Below are 20,036 nucleotides of genomic sequence, written 5' to 3' on the forward strand. Positions count from 1 at the left end.
TCTGTAAACCTGAGAGGTTATACATTCTCAGCTAAAGAGAACCAAGCAATATAAGCTGAATATGGTAGAATCATTTAGTGGCAAAGCTGCAGCTAAGCTAGGAGTTTCCCATGGAATTATGTTTGCCCCCTGCTCACCTCTTCCACTGATGACTTACTGTAAGAAAGTTACTCTTACCTAGTATGCATTCTGCTGCAAGGGGGAACAAACATTCTAAAGCAAGAACTAATCATTGGGGAATCATTAATTATCCAAAAGTACTTACTGATGCCAGCCTATCAGTAAGCAAAAATAAGCAGAGTCCCCTCCTTGGAGAGCTTACTATCTGGTTAGACAGAGATCAGTAATAGACTCATGAGGCACTTACTATGGGTATGACATCCTGTGAAGAACAGAGTGGTATACTTCGAGATAAGAAAAGTCCTCTGCCCTCAAAAATCAGAAAAACCCCCGCCCCCAAAGCTCCCTGCCCTCAAAAATAAGAAAAACCCCTGCTCTTTAGTGCCCAACTGGATATGATAAAAACCATATGCATTAGAAGATAATCAGTACAGATACAAGAAAATTCAGTGGAAGAAGAATAATCCTTCAACCAGTTGGTGGATAAATTGGACAGTCACGTACAAAAAAGAATAAAACTGGACACTTAGCTCATATCACTCACAAAAATTAACTCAAAATGGATCGGAGGCCTAAACATAAGAGCTAAAACTATAGAGCTCTTAGAAGAAAACAGATAATAAATTCATAACTTTGGATTAGGCGATGGTTTCTTAGACACTAAAAGCGTAAACAAATAAAAAGAACAGATCATCAAAATTAAAAACTTTTGTGCTTCCAAGGGCGCTATACAGAAAATGAAAGCAACCCACAGGAGGGGGTAGAATATCTGCAAATCATATATCTGATAAGGGTCTAGTATCCAGAATGTGAAAAGACAGCTTACAATTCAACAATAAAAAAGACACAGAGCCCAATTAAAAATTGGGCAAAGGATGTGAATATATATTTGTCCAAAGAAAATATGCAAATGGTCAACAAGCATATGAAAAGATGCTCCTCACCAGTCCCTAGGGAAATGCAAATCAAAACCACAATGAAGGAACTTCCTTGGTGGTGCCCTGGTTAACACTTCACCTTCCTAAGCAGGGGGTGTGGGTTCCATCCCTGGGCAGGACAGTTGGGATCCCACATGGCATACTGCCAAAAAACCAAAACATAAAACAAGCAATGTTGTAACAAACTCAATAAAGACTTTAAAAATGGCCCACAGCAAAAACATCTTTAAAAAACAAAAAACCACAATGAGATACGACTTCACACCCACACAGATGGCTATAATCAAAAAGAAAGTAATGAGTTTAGTGAGGATCAGGAGTAATTAGACCCTCATACACTGCTAGTGGTAATGTAAAAGGGTGTAGCTGCTTTGAAAACCTGTCTGGCAGTTCCTCAAAAAGCTAAACATATGAGTTACTCTAAGGCCCAAGATCATGGCATCTGGTCCCATCACTTCATGGCAAATAGACGGGGAAACAGTGGAAACAGCGACAGACTTTATTTTCTTGGGCTCCAAAATCAGTGCAGATGGTGACTACAGCCAAAACACTCTTGCTCCTTGGAAGAAAAGCTATGACAAACCTAGACACCATATTAAAAAGCAGAGATACTCCTTTGCTGACAAAGGTCTATCTAGTCAAAGCCACGGTTTTTCCAGTGGTCATGTATGGATGTGAGAGCTGGACCATAAAGAAAACTAAGTGCCAAAGAATGGATGCTTTTGAACTGTCGTGTGGCAGAAGGTCCATTGAGAGTCCGTTGGACTGCAAAGAGATCCACCAGTCCATCCTAAAGGAAATGAGTCCTGAATATTCATTGGAAGGACTGATGCTGAAGCTGAAACTCCAATATTTTGGCCACCTGATGCGAAGAGCTGACTCATTGGAAAAGATCCCAATGCTAGGAAAGATTGAAGGTGGGAGAAGAAGGGGATGACAGAGGATTAGATGGTTGGATGGCATCACTGACTTGATGGACATGAATTTGAGTAAACTCCGGGAGTTGGTGACGAACAGGGAAGCCTGGCGTGCTGCGGTTCATGGGGTCGTAAAGAGTAGGACACAACTGAGTGACTGAACTGAACTGATACAGTGCAGTAGTCTCCTACTATGTATATACTTAAGAGAAATGAAAACACAGGATGACACGGAAACTTTAATACAAATGTGGACAGGAGCATAATTCATAATGAGCAAAAAGTGAAAAACAAGCCAAACGTCTATCAACTGATAAACAGGCAAAGAAAAAGTGGTATATGCATAAAGTGAAACATTATTCAGCCATGAAAGGAATGAGGAACTGGTGCATGTTATAACATAGATGAGCCTTAAAAACTCCATGTTAAGTACAAGAAATTAGATACAAGAAACCATACACTATATGATTCCATTTATATAAAATGCCCATAAAAGGCAAATCCATAAAAACAAAAAGTAGATAGAGGCTGGGGGTAAGGGGACAAGAGAAATGGAATGAGTGTTAATCAATTAGGTTTCCTTTCTGTGTGCTCAGTCAGTCATCTCTGACTCTTGTGACTCCACGAACTGCAGCCTGCCAGGCTCCTCTGTCCATGGGATTCTTCTCAGGCAAGAATACTGGAGTGGGTTGTCGTTTCCTCCTCCAGGAGATCTTCCTGACCCAGGGTCTGAACTCTTGTCCTTGGCGTTGGCTGGCAAATTCTTTACCGTTTGAGCTACAGGAAGTCCTTATACAATGGTACAAAGATGGTTATAAAATTTTGTGAATATATTTTTAAAAATCTATAAAAGATGTGTGAATTATATTCCAATAAAAATAAAAAGAGATAGTAAGTGATCTAAGACAGCTAGGAAGGACTAAATAACAGTAAAATGCTCTAGTACCTAGCAAAAAATAACTGCTCCATAATATTACAGGAATGAGCCAATGAAGGCTAATATATTAAAAGGAAACCTCATGAAATAGGAGACATTTGAGTTGAGTCCTAGAGAGTAAGTAGAAATTATATAATAAAAAAGGAAAAATCATTCCAGGTAGCAGGAAAAATACCTATGCAGGATGAAACAGAAACATTCTAATTGTGTTCAGAGCCAATAATGATAACCCAGATGGTTCACAGTAAATCAGGGTGTGATCAGACCTAAGGTAACAACGGCTGAAACCACACTTGTGTTCAGAGCCAGTAACGATACCCAGATAGGTGTGATCAGTAAATCAGGGTGTGATCAGACCTAAGGTAACAGACAGAGGCTGAAGCCACACTACTCAGGGTGTCACATGCCCACGGCATCTGGACCTTAATCCGTAAGCATCAGAGAATCACTGGAGGTGAACTCAGTCGGGAAGAAATAAATTACAATTAATGGTTTAGAAAGTAAGTGAGACAGTAGGCGTAAACAAGGAACTAGACTGAATTAAAAACTAGAAATAAGAAGGGGGATTATATTTTAGAGATATTTGAGGGTAGAAAAGATTTAATAAATGTGAAGGAATTTATTAGATATAAAGAGTGAGAAAGAGGAAGAAATCAAAGACACCTCTCAGCTCCGAGTCTGAATGATGGGAAGCGGGAAGGGCTTTAGATGATGGTGATGCTGAGAGAGAGACAGCAAGCTGACAAAGCAGAAGCATGGGAGTTGGATCAGGAGCTCAAACTGCACCAGTTCTGTGAGCTGACACTATAGACTGAAGATTCATTACGACATGCATTGCAAATCTCTGGAAATGCAAGGTGGCAAGTCAGACAAGAGAACAGGATTGGACGCACATGGCATTGCGTGACAGGTTCACCTAAATCTGATGTTATGGGAATGGATGAGAGTTCCAAGGGAAGGTGACACCTTGCAAGGAATGGGCATATCTGGCTGAGAAAGTGAAATTAATGAAGATGAACTTGAGGACATCGAAGAAATTAAGAGAGGGCCTCAAGAGCGTCCTGTTCTGGAAGCTAAGGAAAGACAAGCATCTCACAGGGCCAGGAGGAAGCACAGCAATGCGGTTGAGAGATCCCGAAGGATGGGGATTGATACCACCCATTGGAGTTAGCCAGCAGGTTGTTACTGGCAGTATCAGGGGAAACAATTTTAGAAAAGCATTAAGGAGAGAGGAAAGACTGCAATTCACTGAAAAAAAAAATGAATGCAACATGAAAACATTTAAACTGTGAGAATAAAGCTCTGCTTTGGGAACGTCTGGTTATAGAAGGAAGGCGAGAGTGACTGACGGTTTGCTGAGAAGTAGGCAAGGAGTCACTCGGAACACTTGTTCAGTCGCTACGTTGTGTCTGGCTCCTTTGCGACCCCGTGGACTGTAGCCCACCAGGCTCCTCTGTCCATGAAATTTTCCGGGCAAGAATACTGGAGTGGGCTGCCATTTCCTCCTCCAGGGAATCTTCCCGACGTAGGGATCCAACCCGAGTCTCCTGCGTGTCCTGCGTTGGCAGGCATATTTTTTTTTTAACCAGAGCCACCAGGGCAACCCATTCAGAAGAGTGTGTGATGTAAAACCTGCAGACATAGATAGGCACAGGGCGATTCCTGGGTTGGGAAGATCTCTGAAGGAGGGCATGGCAACTCACTCCAGTATTCCTGCCTGGGGAATCCTACGGACAGAGAAGCCTAGCAAGCTACAGTCCATGGGGTCACAAATAGCTGGACACAAGTGAAGGGACTTAGCATGCACGCACTTTAACAAATTCAAATATTTACTGCTCTTGGGACTATCTCTAAGTGATGAGGACATAAGTAGTGGACAACACAGACAAAAATTCCTCCCTCTGTGGAACTGACATCTTTCATATGCATTCAGCAGCGGTCCCGTTTCTTTTCACTGAAGAGCTAGGTTTCAGGTCTTCAGTTCCAACTCACTGACATTCTCGTAACTTACTGATGATCGGGTGTACTGTTACAATGCTTTTGATTTTCAAAACAGTATTTGCTCAGCTTTGACAGGAACAACCACAACAGCCAATATAGTAAAAACAAATCTGTGGCCTGCAGCGTCAGACAGACATGGTATTACTCCAGGGACCGAGGGGATCAAGGAAGGGAGAAGTCACTGGCCCCCTAAAATGTCAAGAAGTACTCACAGCATAATTACTGGGCACCAGTTTTCATCAGCTTCTGCAGGGGAAGAGCTGCCCAGAGATCTATCAACAATGCCCTGTGCTTTTATCTGTACAGGAAACGAAACTTGTTAAAGTTACACTTTTGCATTTTGCAGGAAACAGCTGCAGTGAGCCTATGCTTAAGACAGAACAATCCAAGTCATGAGATGGTAGAAAACTTTATTAAAACTGATTCAGAGAAGTCAGACCACATACATTTTATTAAGAAAACTTGAATTCTGTTAAACTTTTATGTGATTCTAATGTGCAGTAATCTGAGGACCACTATTTTAAATTATTTCTATAGAATTCAAATAAGATTAAAAAAAAAAATAGGTAACGAGTTATCACCTTAAATATTGGGCTGGCCCAAAAACTCGTTCAGGCTTTTCCCTAAGTTGTTACAGAAAAACCCAAATGAACTTCTGGGCCAACCCAATAGCTTCTGAAATATACTTTATATGGAAAAAAACACTTCAGAATTTTGCAGACATGACAAGGAAAAAATAAACAACCACCCAATTGCACCTTATTCTCCCGACACTCCCTCCCAGCTCATCTTTGTTCTCTGCCTGACACTCACTTATCACAACTGGATACTTCCATCGTTTATTTGAGTATTTGCTCCTCCTGCCTAGAAGACAAGTTTCTGAGGCCTAGGACTTGCCTACTGTGCTTACCACTGAAACCACAGCATCTGAAAGAGTGTGACACAGACTGGGTCCCCAAACAGCATGTGTTAAAGGATGATGGTTAAAGATCAGTTCTGTTTATGGCTACTTGCAATGAAACTGATCAACCGACATATTCTGTTCCCTACATAACCTTTATAATGGGTTTTCTGTATGTAGCTTTAGCTCTCCATGTTCTCATTTTTATGGCTGCGTAAGAGTCCATCATGAGAAAGCCCCAAATTATCCATTTACCTAGTTCGTGAACTATCTCTACCTGGTTGATTCTAACTATATATATCTACCTGAGAGTGTGCTCAGTCACTCAGTTGTATCCAACTCTCTTCGACTCGCCAGGTTCCTATGTCCATGGGATTCTCCAGGCAAGAAAACTGGAATCGGTTGCCATTTCCTCCTCCAGGGGATCTTCCCCACCAGGGATCGAACCTGGGTACCCTGCACTGGTGGGCGGACTCTTAACCACGGGCCACCCGGGAAGCTCATGTGTGTCTACCATGTATCTTCCTGTCTTTACATTTATCGATTAAAATAGGAGCATTCAGTTTTATTCTTCTTTCATCCCTTTATGAAAGTTTACATTAGAAGTCAGTGAAATGTTGAATCAAAGGGATTTCACTCATTTTTTTTCACGTGTGGTGATTTTTTCTATATATTAATAGTTTTAGGTTAAGATATGCAGTTCCCTTAAAAGACAGGCGTGCCCTATTCACTAAATTTAGACTAATTTTAATAAATGACCACTCTCTCTTTCACACCCTCCTCAATTCATTAAACAGAACATTGTACCATCTTGATAACTTCTTATTGCAAGTAAATAGAACAGCATTCTCATATACTAACTGAATTTCTTTTTATTTTCTGTTCATATTTTCTGCCCACCACCATGTGATTTACCTTTGTTGACACTTTTACTAACTTAATGGTATCAAGTAGTCAGAACACGGAAGAATGCAAGACACACCAAACCACGAAACTTGACAGTTTGGAGCAAAGTCGCCTTCCTTCCTGCTCCCTTCCTTCCTTCTTGTTTTCTTTCTCTGCTTTTCTTTGCTTCTGTTTTCTGGAGGGAGCACCTTTAAAGAGGCGGATGCTATAATTTCTGAAGAACTGAAAAACTGAATCCCTTTGAAGAGATCATCTCATAAAGACACATAAAGTAGAGTTGGTAAAGAAACAGTGAAGTTAGATGAAGTCAGAGAAGACACAATGAGTTACAGAGAATATGGTTAGAGTATTACTGGAGAAGAACCAGAGGATGAACAGGCAGCATCAACAACAGTCTATGGTAGTATGCAGGAGGAAGACACCAGATACAGGGAGGGGCCTTGCTGAGCCAAGCTACCTTCCATACTAGAGGAAATGAGAGTTGCTTTTCTGGTGATCATATATGGCTGTTCAATCGAGCATAAAATTGGGAGTCCACAAAAGATTTCACAGGCAATCTGAGATGAAGATAGAAGCAAAAGGGGGATTCCGTGGCAGTCCAGCGGTTAAGACTCGATGCTTCCACTGCAAGGGGCAAGGTTCAGAACCTGGTGGAGGAACTAAGATCCCCCATGCCACGCAGCAGGGCAAAAGCAGGCAAAATCACAGACTAGATGAGGTGTCCAGAGGCAAATGACTCCCATCCTGCACATGTCTGGGTAATAACTCACTGAAGGCCACATTTCCACCAGCAGGGTGGGAACAAGGACAGAGACCAGGGAGACAGATATGGTGAGAAAGCCATGCTCTGTTCTAAGACTTCTCAGTACAAGGCATCTCCACGTGGAACCATGCCTGCCCACCAGAGGATTGAGACAACAGGAAAGTGATTGAAGTTAATACAAGAAACAGATTGGTTTAAGTAAGAGGAAGAGAAACTAATTTCTGTTAAATATACACCATCTGTCAGGCATTGGGGCAAAAGCATTACACCCAATAAGTTTCTTTAAAAAGGAACCAAAGCATTTGCTAGGTTCTCATGAGTTGTGTGTTTTATACAGAGGACCAACAGTATGTGTGTGTCAATCTCACTCTCCCAACTCATCCTGCCCGTTTCCCCCCATGAAGTCCACACGTTTGTTCTCTAAGTCTGTGTGTCTATTTCTGTTTTGCAAGTAAGACCATTTTTCTAGATTTCATATATATGCATCAACATGATAACTGTTTCTTCTGACTTCATTCTGTATTACAGTCTCCAGTCCATTCACATCTCTACAAATGATCCAATTTCATTGCTTTTATGGCTGAGCAATATTCCATTGTGTACAGATACCACATCTTTATCCAGCCCTCTGCTGGTGGCCATTTAGGTGGCTTCCATATCCTGGCTACTGTAAACAGTGCTGCCATGAACACGGAGGTGCAGGCACCGTTCTGAATTATGCCCAGTACTGGGATTGCTGGGTCATATGGTACTTCTATTTTTCGTTTTTTAAGGAACCTATACTGTTCTTCTGGAGAAGGCAATGGCACCCCACTCCAGTACTCTTGACTGGAAAATCCCATGGATGGAGGAGCCTGGTAGGCTGCAGTCCATGGGGTCACTAAGAGTCGGACACGACTGAGCAACTTCACTTTCACTTTTCACTTTGATGCATTGGAAAAGGAAATGGCAACCCACTCCAGTGTTCTTGCCTGGAGAATCCCAGGGACCGGGGAGCCTGGTGGGCTGCTGTCTATGGGGTCGCACAGAGTTGGACACGACTGCCGTGACTCAGCAGCAGCAGCAGTTCTCCATGGGCTTTGCTGGTGGCTCAGATGGTAAAGAATCTGCCTACAATGCAGGAGACCTGGGTTCAATCCCTAGGTTAGGAAGATCCCAGGGTTGGGAAGATCCCTGAGAGAAGGAATTGGCCATCCACACGAGTATTTTTGCCTGGAGAATTCCATGGCCAGAGGAGCACAGGTCATGGGGTTGCAAAGAGTTGGGCACAACTGACAACATGCACACATCCTTCCCCACAGCGGCGGCATCAATTCACACTCCCTCCAAGGGTGCAAGACGGTATGCTTTTCTCCACAAGCTCTCCAACATTTACTGTTTGTAGATTTTTTAATGATGGTAAACTGTTTGTGAGGTACAGGGAAGCGACCTAAATGTCCATCAACAGAGGGACAGGGAAGCCTGGGCATGCTGCGGTCCATGGTGTCGTGAAGAGTCAGACACGACTTGGCAACCGAACAACAGCAACAAACTGCTTTTCACCTCCAGCTGAGGTGAGCGTGATTCCATTTTACAGATTAAAAAAAAAAAGGAGTGCAAAGGACTGTCACCTCCCAGAATTACAAAGCTAAGGGACAGGGGGCGAGATTAAACTTCAGCCTAACCACAAATCCCTCATCCTTCCTCCTATGGTCTCTTTTAAGACTAGAAAGGAACATTTCTGTCTTCCATCTAAAGATACACCATCTTATATCAATTCTATGAGTCACTATTTTTTTACATAATAACATCTGTGAAATCTCAGGGTGTCATAGGTTAAGGGTGCTTGTTTTCTTGCACAAGTTTCATGGTTTCGAGTGTTACATTTAAGTCTTTAGTCTATTTTGAGTTTAGTTTGATATATGATGTGAAAAAATAATCTGATCTTTTTACTTGCAGTTGTACAGTCTTCCTAATGCTGTTTATTGAAGAGCCCGTCTTCTCCCCCACTGCTCAGTCTTACCTCCTTCATTGCAGATTGACCGTGGAAGTGTGGGTTTCCTTCTGGGTTCTCTCTTCTGCCCCACTGATCTGTGTGTCTGGTTACGGACCATACCATACTGTCTTGATTACTGTAGCTTTTTAGCATAGTTTAAAGTCAGGGTGCATGATACCTCCTGCTGTGGTCTCCTTTCTCAAGATTCAGGGTATTTTTGTCTTTTGATACAAATTTTAGAATTATTTGTTCTAGTTCTGTGAAAAATTGGTATTTTGACAGAGATTCAGGCTGCTACTTTTAAACTGAAGCTTGCTCCTTAGCCCCAGAGATCCCACAGGTCCTCTTATCTCAGAAGAGGTCCTGCTCAAAGGGAGCTTCGAGGACGGCATCTTCTGTGAAGCCTTTCCCCATTCAGCATTTTAAGTTCTTCTCTCATGGACTGTCATAATTTGTATTTCTTTGACTTTTATTCACTGATTCTTTCATCAGGATATGAGCTTTTTGAAGGTTAAAAACCACTTTTTTTACTCATCTCAACATCCCCATTTCCTGCTAACTTAATACTTATTTTAATTGGTAAAGCCATTATGGAAAACAGTCTGGATGTTTCTGAAACTAAAAATACAGCCACTGTATGATCCAACAATTACATTCCCGGGCATATACATGCACAAAACTATTGTTCATAAAGACCCATGCAACCCAGTGCTCAAACCAACACCGTTTACAATAGCCTGGATATGGAAGCAAAATAAACGCCACTGACATGAATGGATGAAGAAGATGTGGTACATACACACAGAATATCGCTCAGCCACGAAACAGAAGGAAACAGTGCCGTCTGCCGCAGCGTGGGGGACCTAGACTGCCACACTGAGTGAAGCCAGTCACAGGGAAGAGGAGAAAATGTGACATTGCTTCTATGTGGACTCTGAAAAAATGGTACAAATTAACCTATTTAGAAAACAGAATAGAGTCCACAGATTAAAAAAAAAATTATGGTTACCGGTGAGGGAAAGGGGAGAAAGAGGGATAAACTGGGAGAGGGAATCGACATATACACACTACTACATATAAAACAGGTAACTAATAAGGACCGGAGGCCTCCCAGGTGGCTCACTGGTAATCTGCCTGACAATTCAGGAGATGCAGGCTCGATCCCTGGGTCAGGAAGGTCACCTGGAGAATGAAATGCAACTCACTTCAGTATTCTTGCCTGGGAAACCCCACGGACAGAGGAGCCTTGCAGGGGTCACAAGAGAGTTGGTCATAACTTAACGACTGAGTAACAACAAAAGAAGGACCTACTGTGTAGCACAGGGAACTCTACTCAATACTTTGTAGTGACCTGTGTGGGAAAAGAATCTTTAAAAGAGTGAATATATGTATAACTTATTCACCGTGCTGTACAGCAGAAACGACATTGTAAGTTACCTATATTCCAATAAAAGTTTAAGGATAAAAATACAGCATTTACATAATTAAGTCAGACTTTATTCTTTATGAGCTCAGTGAAATCATCTCTGACAAAGTTTCCATCAGCAACACTGACTGCTCGAGGTACATGAGTTAGAACAAAAGTAAGTGTTTCTTTATATTCTACACTACTTTCTTCCAAATATTCCAGAGATCAGCTTTGATTCTGTCGGCTCCAAACTTTGTTCCAATCACCATTTTCAGGAAACCGTCTTCTCTGTATCTCCTGGAGTCCTGTCCCCAGGCCAACCAGGAAGGCCCACTGTGTCTTCCACAGGTCCCACAACCTCCCCAAGGACAGCGCCCCTGCCCGAGGCTCTCCGTAATGATTCTGCTGCCGCTCTGGGATCTGCCCTTGTTCCTCCCTTCTCCCATGCCCTGGAACCCAAGCCGTGATGATTCTTTCCCCACATCTAAGCAAATGAGGAAAGTTTTTTTTAGTCTTTCCCATACATGCCACCACACTGTTTCACATACATATTTGCATATGCCCTTCACGATAACCCTTTTTTTTGCCTAGATGCTGCTATTTCCCTATTTCAAACACAAGCTGACTAAAGCACAGAGGTTAACTAATCCACCCAGGGTCTTGTGTAGTGAGAGACGGAGTGGAAATCTGAACCAGCGTGTAGATTCCATCTACGGGCTCTGCCTCCCTTTCTCTTTTTCAAACACCATCTTTGATCCTTACATTTACAACCTCACATCTGCCTAGGTTTGTTCTGTGGTTGGCTGTTTTATTGTTTGTTTGTTTGCTTTTTACTTTGAAATGATTTTACATTCACACAGAAGTTGTTAGCATAGTACAAACTCTCCTGGGTACCCTTCTTCCCGTTTCCCTGATGTCTCTATCTTACATAATCATAATGCGGTTACCAAAACCACAATTCTGCTATCCCCCAAAATACGCCCTTGATAACACAGAACCCTTCTATAACCACAACGAAACCCCCTCGGATGACCCCTTCACAGTGGCAGCCCCGTATCTGCCCTCTGGGAACCTCCGTCATGTATTTCGCCACTTTAAGAACAGCCGAGGGACATCCCTGGTGGTCCGGTGTTTAAGACTCTGGGACCCTAGTGCAGGGGGGTCCCTCATCAGCGAACTAGATCTCACAAGCCACGGCCAAAGATCCTGCGTGCCACACTAAGACCCTGTGTGGAGAAAGGAAGGACGGGAGAAAGGAATGGAAGCGGGAGGGAAGGAGGACGGAAAAGAAAAGAAAGAAAGAATAATCAACAGATACAACTGTACAGTGTGTAGCCTCCTGAGATTGGCTTTTTTCACTCAACCTAACATCCTTGCGATCCACCACTGTAGTATCAATCGTTTGTCACTTCTATTGCTGTGTACTATTCCATTTAGTGAATATATAGTTTGTCTGCTGCTGCTGCTGCTAAGTCGCTTCAGTCGTGTCCGACTCTGTGTGACCCCATAGACGGCAGCCCACCAGGCTCCCCGTCCCTGGGATTCTCCAGGCAAGAACACTGGAGTGGGTTGCCATTTCCTTCTCCAATGCATCAAAGTGAAAAGTGAAAGTGAAGTCGCTCATCGTGTCCGACTCTTCGAGACCCCATGGACTGCAGCCCACCAGGCTCCTCCATCCATGGGATTTTCCAGGTAAGAGTACTGGAGTGGGGTGCCATTGCTTTCTCCGATATAGTTTGTCTACTTACCACTATAATTTTTTTCCAGACTCCTCTGCTTCTACTCGAATAATCTAGTAATTCTCAAAATATGGTGGGAGGCCTTTCTTAAACTGGATATGATTGCTAAAAATGCAGAATTATGGACCCCATTTAAGACCCATTCTATCTGCATGTCTGTGAGTAAGGCCTAGGGTTACAATATCTTCAACAAATATCTATTTGTTGAAGTTCAAATACTTCAACATAGCACAATTCTGGTTACTTTTTAGTTGCACTAAGTTCAAACCAATGTTCAGTTCAGTTCAGTCCCTCAGTCGTGTTGTAGTCTTTGCAACCCCATGAACCACAGCACACCAGGCTTCCCTGTCCATCACCAACTCTCGGAGTTTACTCAAACTCATGTCCACTGAGTCGGTGATGCCATCCAACCATCTCATCCTCTGTTAATCCCCTTCTCCTCCCACCTTCAGTCTTTCCCACCATCAAGGTCTTTCCCAATGAGTCAGTTCTTCACATCAGGTGGCCAAAGTATTGGAGTATCAGCTTCAACATCAGTCCTTTCAATGAATATTCAGGACTGATTTCCTTTAGGATGGACTGGTTGGATCTCCTTGCAGTCCAAGGGACTCTCAGGAGTCTTCTCCAACACCATAGTTCAAAAGCATCAATCCTTCAGTGCTCAGCTTTCTTTATAGTCCAACTCTCACATCCATACACAACTGGTGTAGCGACCATTTAAATTAGGAATGGTGACGGTTAACTGGTCTTCTAATTATAAACCATTCTCCAGAGGCAATTAGTATCAGACCCTTGGCTAATGAGAATAAACGTCAGAATTTGTCTTGAAAATGAGTGGCTTATTACATAGCATGGTCATATTAGAAGTGTTACCCACTGGTGACATGGAATGTATTAACATTTTGGGAACATCCTCCACCCTTGCATGTATAGGATGTAAGTATCTGACAATGTATGTAGCCTTTAGCCTTATGTGCTGAACTAATGTCAGGTCTTCTGCCCATCCATGAACTTGGTAGACTGATGACAAGACCTTATCTTGGAAGACTTGGCTTGCCTGCTCAGTTGAGGCTTTCACACACAACGGCAGAAAGAGAAGCACCTAAAGAACACAGAACCTCGGGCTGCGATGAGCACCTTCCGTCTCGGTCTCGCGTCACAGCCGAGGACAGCACTTAACACCAGGGTGGGCCTCCGTAAATGTTTGGTGGATTTTAAAATGCGCTCCGCTCTTTGGTACTTTCCTTGTACTGACTAGGGTCACAAAACCAGTTAGTCCTTAATTCAAGGTCTTCAGTAAACAAACCTTTTTTTTTTCTCCTTTTATGAATTGTGCTTTTGGTGTGTAATCTGAGAATTCTCCACTAACTCTAGATTCTTAAGGTCTGTGCCTATCTTTTGAAAGCATAAATTTACAGTAAATTTATTTTCATAGTAATATATTGTACACATGTACAGTTTTACATTACAGCCTGACTAATTTTCAGTTAAATTTTTATATAAGGTGTGAGACTTAGGTTTGAGTCCTTCCTTTTTTTATGGTGCCACTAGACTTCCCTGGTGGCTGGGACAGTAAGGAATCTGCCTGCAATGTGGGAGACCTGAGTTCGATTCCTTGGTTGGGAAGATCCCCTGGAGGAGGAAATGGCAACCCACTCCAGTATTCTTGCCTGGGAAACCTCATGGACAGAGGAGCCTGGTGGGCTGCGGTCCACGAGTTGCAGAGTCAGATACGACTGAGCAACTAAGACTTTTACTTTCACTTTCACGGTGCCACTTGCTGCAGCACCTTCTGTTTAAAAGGTTACCTTTCCTCCACTGAGTCGCTCTTGCACCTTCATGAAAACTTAGGCATATTTGTGTGCTTCTGCGTCTGGGTTCTCTATTCTATTCCACTGATCTACGTGTCCCTCTCCAATACCACATTGTCTCGATCATTGTACCTGCATGAGAAAAGTGAAGTCGCTCTGTTATGTCCAACTCTTTGTGACTCCATGTACTGTAGCCTGTCAGGCTCCTCTGTTCATGGAATTCTCCAAGAAAGAACACCGGAGTGGGTGGCCATTCCCTTATCCAAGGGGACCTCTCTGATCCAGGGATCAAACTGTGTCTCCTGCATCGCAGGCAGATTCTTCACCATCTGAGCCACCAGGGAAGTCCTGTAGCTACACCAGTTCAGATCAGTCACTCAGTCGTGTCCAACTCTTTGCGACTCCATGAACTGCTGCAGGCCAGGCCTCCCTGTCCATCACCAACTCCCGGGGCTTGCTCAAGCTCATGTCCATCAAGTCAGTGATGCCATCCAACCATCTCATCCTCTGTCGGCCCCTTCTCCTCCTGCCTTCAATCTTTCACAGCATCAGGGTCTTTTCTAATAAGTCAGTTCTTCGCATCAGGTGGCCAAAGTATTGGAGCTTCAGCTTCAGCATCAGTCCTTCCAATGAACATTCAGGACTTCCTGTAGCTGCATAGTGAACCTTAACACTGCACAGAGAGCATCCTTCTACTTTATTCTTTTCTAGGATTGTTTCAGGTGTTCTTTATCCTGTGCCAGTCCACAGAAATTTTAGAGTAAGTCTGTGCCTGTTTAACAAAAACCTCGTTGGGGTTTTGGTAGGAATTTTATTAAACTTTCTGTCAGTTTGGGTAGAAGTCACACCCTCGCTGTATCGAGTTGCTTTCAAACGCTTCCTCCTCAACTTCCCCAGCAGCGCGCCCTTCTTGTTGTCTCTCTTTTGCTGCTAACTCTATCCTGTCTCCCAGCTTCATCTTCCTCTGCCTAGACATTAAATATTCGACAAACATTTTCTTTAGGTTCAAGTCACTTGACCCACAGACACATACTGTCCAAGCAACATTATAAGATCCCCAACTCTCTGTCACTTTATAGAGTTGCACAGTGCCCGGGAGCAGAAAAGGCGCACATTTTCCCTGGCCTCTCCAAGATCCAAGGTAACTTCTTGGTGCCTCGTAAAAAGAATTAAAAGCGTCCTTGCTCAAAACAGGCAAGAAAGTTAAAGGGGTATAAAGCAAAAAAAGAGGCAAAGATTAACCATGAAGGACATCTGGTGGTGAAATCTGTCACCGTCCTGTCAAGGCTGCGTCTCGGGACCACACAGGCCACTAGAGGGCACGACTCAGCCGTGGCTGCCACGCAGAATCCCTGTCTTGGGGAAAGCTCCACCAGGGAAGCCCAAAGCCTTCATTTATTCTGGAGTATCCTCTGCCTCCGTCTGACACCACTTTTCCCTTGGCTCGTGGGAGCCTGCAGACCCGGTGAGACGCAGCTCCTGGCAGGTGCCCCACTTCAAGACAGAGCCTGGCACCTGTGGACACAGAGCCCAGAGCCCTGACACATAGTCCCTAACTGTGACCTCAGTCAGACTGCTTACCATGCTACGATGCACTGTCCCCCTGTTCAAAGCGGCAGTTAAACTTATCACAGGGTTTTCATGAGAATAAATAACAGAGGTGAATGTAAGACCAAATAGTGTCCGATAAACAGCATGTGACGTTATTTCTAAACTAATTCATGTGTGTGTGTGTGGAGTCGTTCAGGGACGTCTGGCTTTTTGTGACCCCATCGACTGTAGCCCACCAGGTTCCTCTGTCCATGGGATCCTTCAGGCAGGAATACTGGAGAGGGTGGCCATTCCCTCCTCTAGTATCAAATATACTACCGTCCTTTGACCACTAGAGACTGAGGTTTAGAATCTGCCTTCATTCCACATACTTTCTAGGAGCCCTAGGCATCTCTTGCCTCCTCCTTCCCTTATTCTTAGCCAGTTTATATCACTGGGCCTTGGTTTCTTTACTGAGACCTCCAGCCCCAAGAGACCAATCCCTCACCACATCCCTTCCCAGGAAACTGGATCTGGCTCCCTGCACCTCTGGTTACAAGATGGAGTCTGCCTGGCAAACATGGAGCCACCGTGCCTGAATAGGCTGGTGCCCCTCAAACCACAGAAGGCACACCGGTGCTGAAACCCTCTTTAAAAAACAAACAAAAATCAGCGAGAAGATAAATACAGGAAAAAACCAAACGGTAAAGCACTTAGTGATTCTCGCCTCACTAGATAAGGGACAGGCCCGTCTGGTTATTTTGAAACCTGTGTATGTAGCTGCATGTGGTGTGGCCACGTGGATCGTGCCCTGCAGGTCCAACATTACAACGTGTGATGTGTGAAGGTTGGTTTATCAGCTGCAACCCCTCCTCCCCCCAAAATATGAAAATCTGAGAAAACGTAAGCATTAAAATGTAAGGTTTCCCTGGTGGCTCAGATGGTAAAGAATATGCCTGCAATGTAGGGGATCTGGGTTCAATCTCTGGGTCAGGAAGATCCCATGGAGAAGGGAATGGCTACCCACTCTAGTATTCATGCCCGGAAAATTCCATGGGCAGAGGAACCTGGTGGGCTAGGGTCCATGGGTCACTAAGAGCTGGACAGAGCTGAGCAACTAACACTTTCACTTCTTTATCATTTTCAAGCATTATTTATAACTTACTATTCAATGAGAAAATTCTGTTGAGAATATCTGAAACAAGGAGTAAACTGTTTGTGTTTCCCCAAGAACACAAATGTGCACACAGCACTGCCCTTAATTCAATTTAAATGAAACACGTTAAGCAAAAGGGGAAAAAAAGGTCATCAAAATGTGAAACTTTATAGAGTGGCATACACAATGTTCATTCCAAGTGTGAGATAGGCTTTTAACATGGAATCGTCTTCCTTTGTAACTTTAGGTTATTATAAATATAATCTAAACAAATATAACTTGGGAAAATAGAAAACAATCACAAATTTTAAAATGCTGACTAATAGGAAATTAATATAATTATATTACACACAACTTTACGTCCTCTCAAAACTGTAGAGAAACAAAAAATTACAAAGGAAGAACAAACCAAATTTCATGCCTACTAACTCTAACAAAAGAACTGGACTTGAATTGTTGTCTTTTTAATTTTATTTTCCCAGTACGTTATTTTTTTTCATATTTTACAAAAGCATTGGCCCACAAAGGACTCGTAAGATTTTTAATGGCCTTTCTTCACCGACAGCCTGTGAATCACAGGGCTGGAGGCCGGTGATCCTGATACAGGACTCGGTGTTGAACCAGGCAAGCTGCCTCACACCTGCAGACAGCAAGCTCATGGACCACACCTCTTGGGATGCTACCTGAAATCTGGACTCTTGATTTGATTCTTAGGAATCCGGCTGCACAGTTAGGCCAATTTCCCCAGATTTGAAACTTTCTAAAAGAATGATTTCCTTCTCAGGAAAGTTAACTAGAGAAGTATTTTCATTGTATTTGAATTGTAATAACAGATCTGATGGCTGTACAACAGAGTATTAATAAGTTTATACACACAGTAAAAATTCATTGCCTAAAAGAACAAATCATATGCTTCCATAATATTTTCCCAATATAAATTCACTCAGCTGTCAGCTGAATTTATATGGGAATTTACTCAGCTGTCAGCTGAATTTATATGTGAAAAATATTATGGAAGCAGAGCAGTCTAAGACATGGACAGAACGTGGGTGCCCCACACATGCAGCAGCAGCTCAGCAGAGGCCTGATAAGCTAGAGAACAATGTGGAAATTCTGGGGACTCCCAGAAATACTTTGCAAGTGGCGATGTGCAAAGAGCTGAGGTGTATCTGGCAGCTTCGTTCATCTGATAGCCTTCAATAGGACTGTGTGGGTGTGTGTCAGCTCACTGTGACCAGTACGTTCTCTTAGCAAAACTCTGCTAGCCTTGTCCTGCTTCATTTTGTACTCCAAGGCCAAATCTGCCTGTTCCTCCAGACCAGAGAACAAACTGCTCATAGCAAACACCCTCTTCCAAAAACACAAGAGAAGACTCTACACAGGGACATCACCAGATGGTCAATTCCGAAATCAGATAACCACGATGGTGTGATCACCAACCTAATGCCAGACATCCTGGAATGGGAAGTCAAGTGGGCCTTAGCAAGCATCACTACAAACAAAGCTAGTGGAGGTGATGGAATTCCAGTTGAGCTATTCCAAATCCTAAAAGATGATGCTGTGTGAAAGTACTATACTCAATATGCCAGCAAATTTGGAAAACTCAGCAGTGGCCACAGGACTGGAAAAGGTCAGTTTTCATTCCAATCCCAAAGAAAGGCAATGCCAAAGAATGCTCAAACTACCGTACAATTGCACTCATCTCACATGGTAGCAAAATAATGTTGAAAATTCTCCAAGCCAGGCTTCAACAGTACATGAACCATAAACTTCCAGATGTTCAGCTGGATTTATAAAAGGCAGAGGAACCAGAGATCAAATAGTCAACATCCGTTGGACCACAGAAAAAGCAAGAGAGTTCCAGAAAAAAAATCTATTTCTGCTTTATTAACTATTCCAAAGCCTTTGACTATGTGGATCAAAACAAACTGTGGAAAATTCTGAAAGAGACTGAAATATCAGACCACGTGACCTGCCTCTTGAGAAATCTGTAAACAGGTCAGGAAGCAATAGTTAGAACTGGACATGGAACAAGAGACTGGTTCCAAGTAGGGAAAGGAGTACGTCAAGGCTGTATACTGTCACCCTGCTTATTTAACTTATATGCAGAGTACATCATGAGAAACACTGGACGAGTGGAAGCATAAGCTGGAATCAAGATTGCCAGGAGAAATATCAATAATCTGAGATATGCAGATGACACCTGCTTTATTGCAGAAAGCAAAGTAGAAACAAAGAGCCTCTTGATGAAAGTGAAAGAGGAGCATGAAAACGTTGGCTTAAAGCTCAACATTCAGAAAACTAAGATCATGGCATCCGGTCCCATCACTTCATGGCAAGTAGACGGGGAAATAATGGAAACAGTGAGAGACTTTATTTTTCTGGGCTCCAAAATCACTGCAGATGGTGAGTTCAGCCATGAAATTAAAAGACACTGGATCCTTGGAAGAAAACATATGACCAACCTAGACAGCATATTAAAAAGCAGAGACATTACTGTGCTAACAAAGGTCCGTCTAGTCAAGGTTATGGTTTTTCCAGTGGTCATATATGGATGTGAGAGTTGGACTGTGAAGAAAGCTGAGCACCGAAGAATTGATGCTTTTGAACTGTGGTGTTGGAGAAGACTCTTGAGAGTCCCTTGGACTGCAAGGAGATCCAACTGAAAGGTTGTTGCCGAACGAAAAGACACTGGGATTCTTGGCCTCCGGAGGAGAAGAATTCAATCCGGGGCCAGAGATGAGGCTTGATCGCTCAGAGCTTTTGTGTAATAAAGTTTTACTAAAGTATAAAGGAGATAGAGAAAGCTTCTGACATAGGCATCAGAAGTGGGCAGAAAGAGTGCCCCCCTGTTAGTCTTTAGCTGGATGTTATATAGTCACTAGCAGTCTGTTAATGAAAGAAAGGAATGTCTTAAAACTCAGAATGGCACCA

The 20,036-nt window shown here is 43.1% G+C and overlaps 2 long non-coding RNA genes across 2 annotated transcripts; both read right to left on the reverse strand.

The window, feature by feature from the left end:
* Positions 1–2,433: 2,433 nt before the first annotated feature.
* On the reverse strand, positions 2,434–5,179 carry LOC107133207 (uncharacterized). The gene is made up of 2 exons (XR_001501990.3): positions 5,126–5,179; positions 2,434–2,764 (listed from the first exon to the last, which is right to left on the reverse strand). It is a non-coding gene; the product is annotated as an uncharacterized lncRNA (long non-coding RNA).
* A 10,034-nt stretch (positions 5,180–15,213) lies between these two features.
* On the reverse strand, positions 15,214–15,911 carry LOC132342379 (uncharacterized). The gene is made up of 2 exons (XR_009490741.1): positions 15,659–15,911; positions 15,214–15,384 (listed from the first exon to the last, which is right to left on the reverse strand). It is a non-coding gene; the product is annotated as an uncharacterized lncRNA (long non-coding RNA).
* Positions 15,912–20,036: the final 4,125 nt, after the last annotated feature.

This window comes from Bos taurus, chromosome 15 (assembly GCF_002263795.3).
Source record: "Bos taurus isolate L1 Dominette 01449 registration number 42190680 breed Hereford chromosome 15, ARS-UCD2.0, whole genome shotgun sequence".
Taxonomy (NCBI): domain Eukaryota; kingdom Metazoa; phylum Chordata; class Mammalia; order Artiodactyla; family Bovidae; genus Bos; species Bos taurus.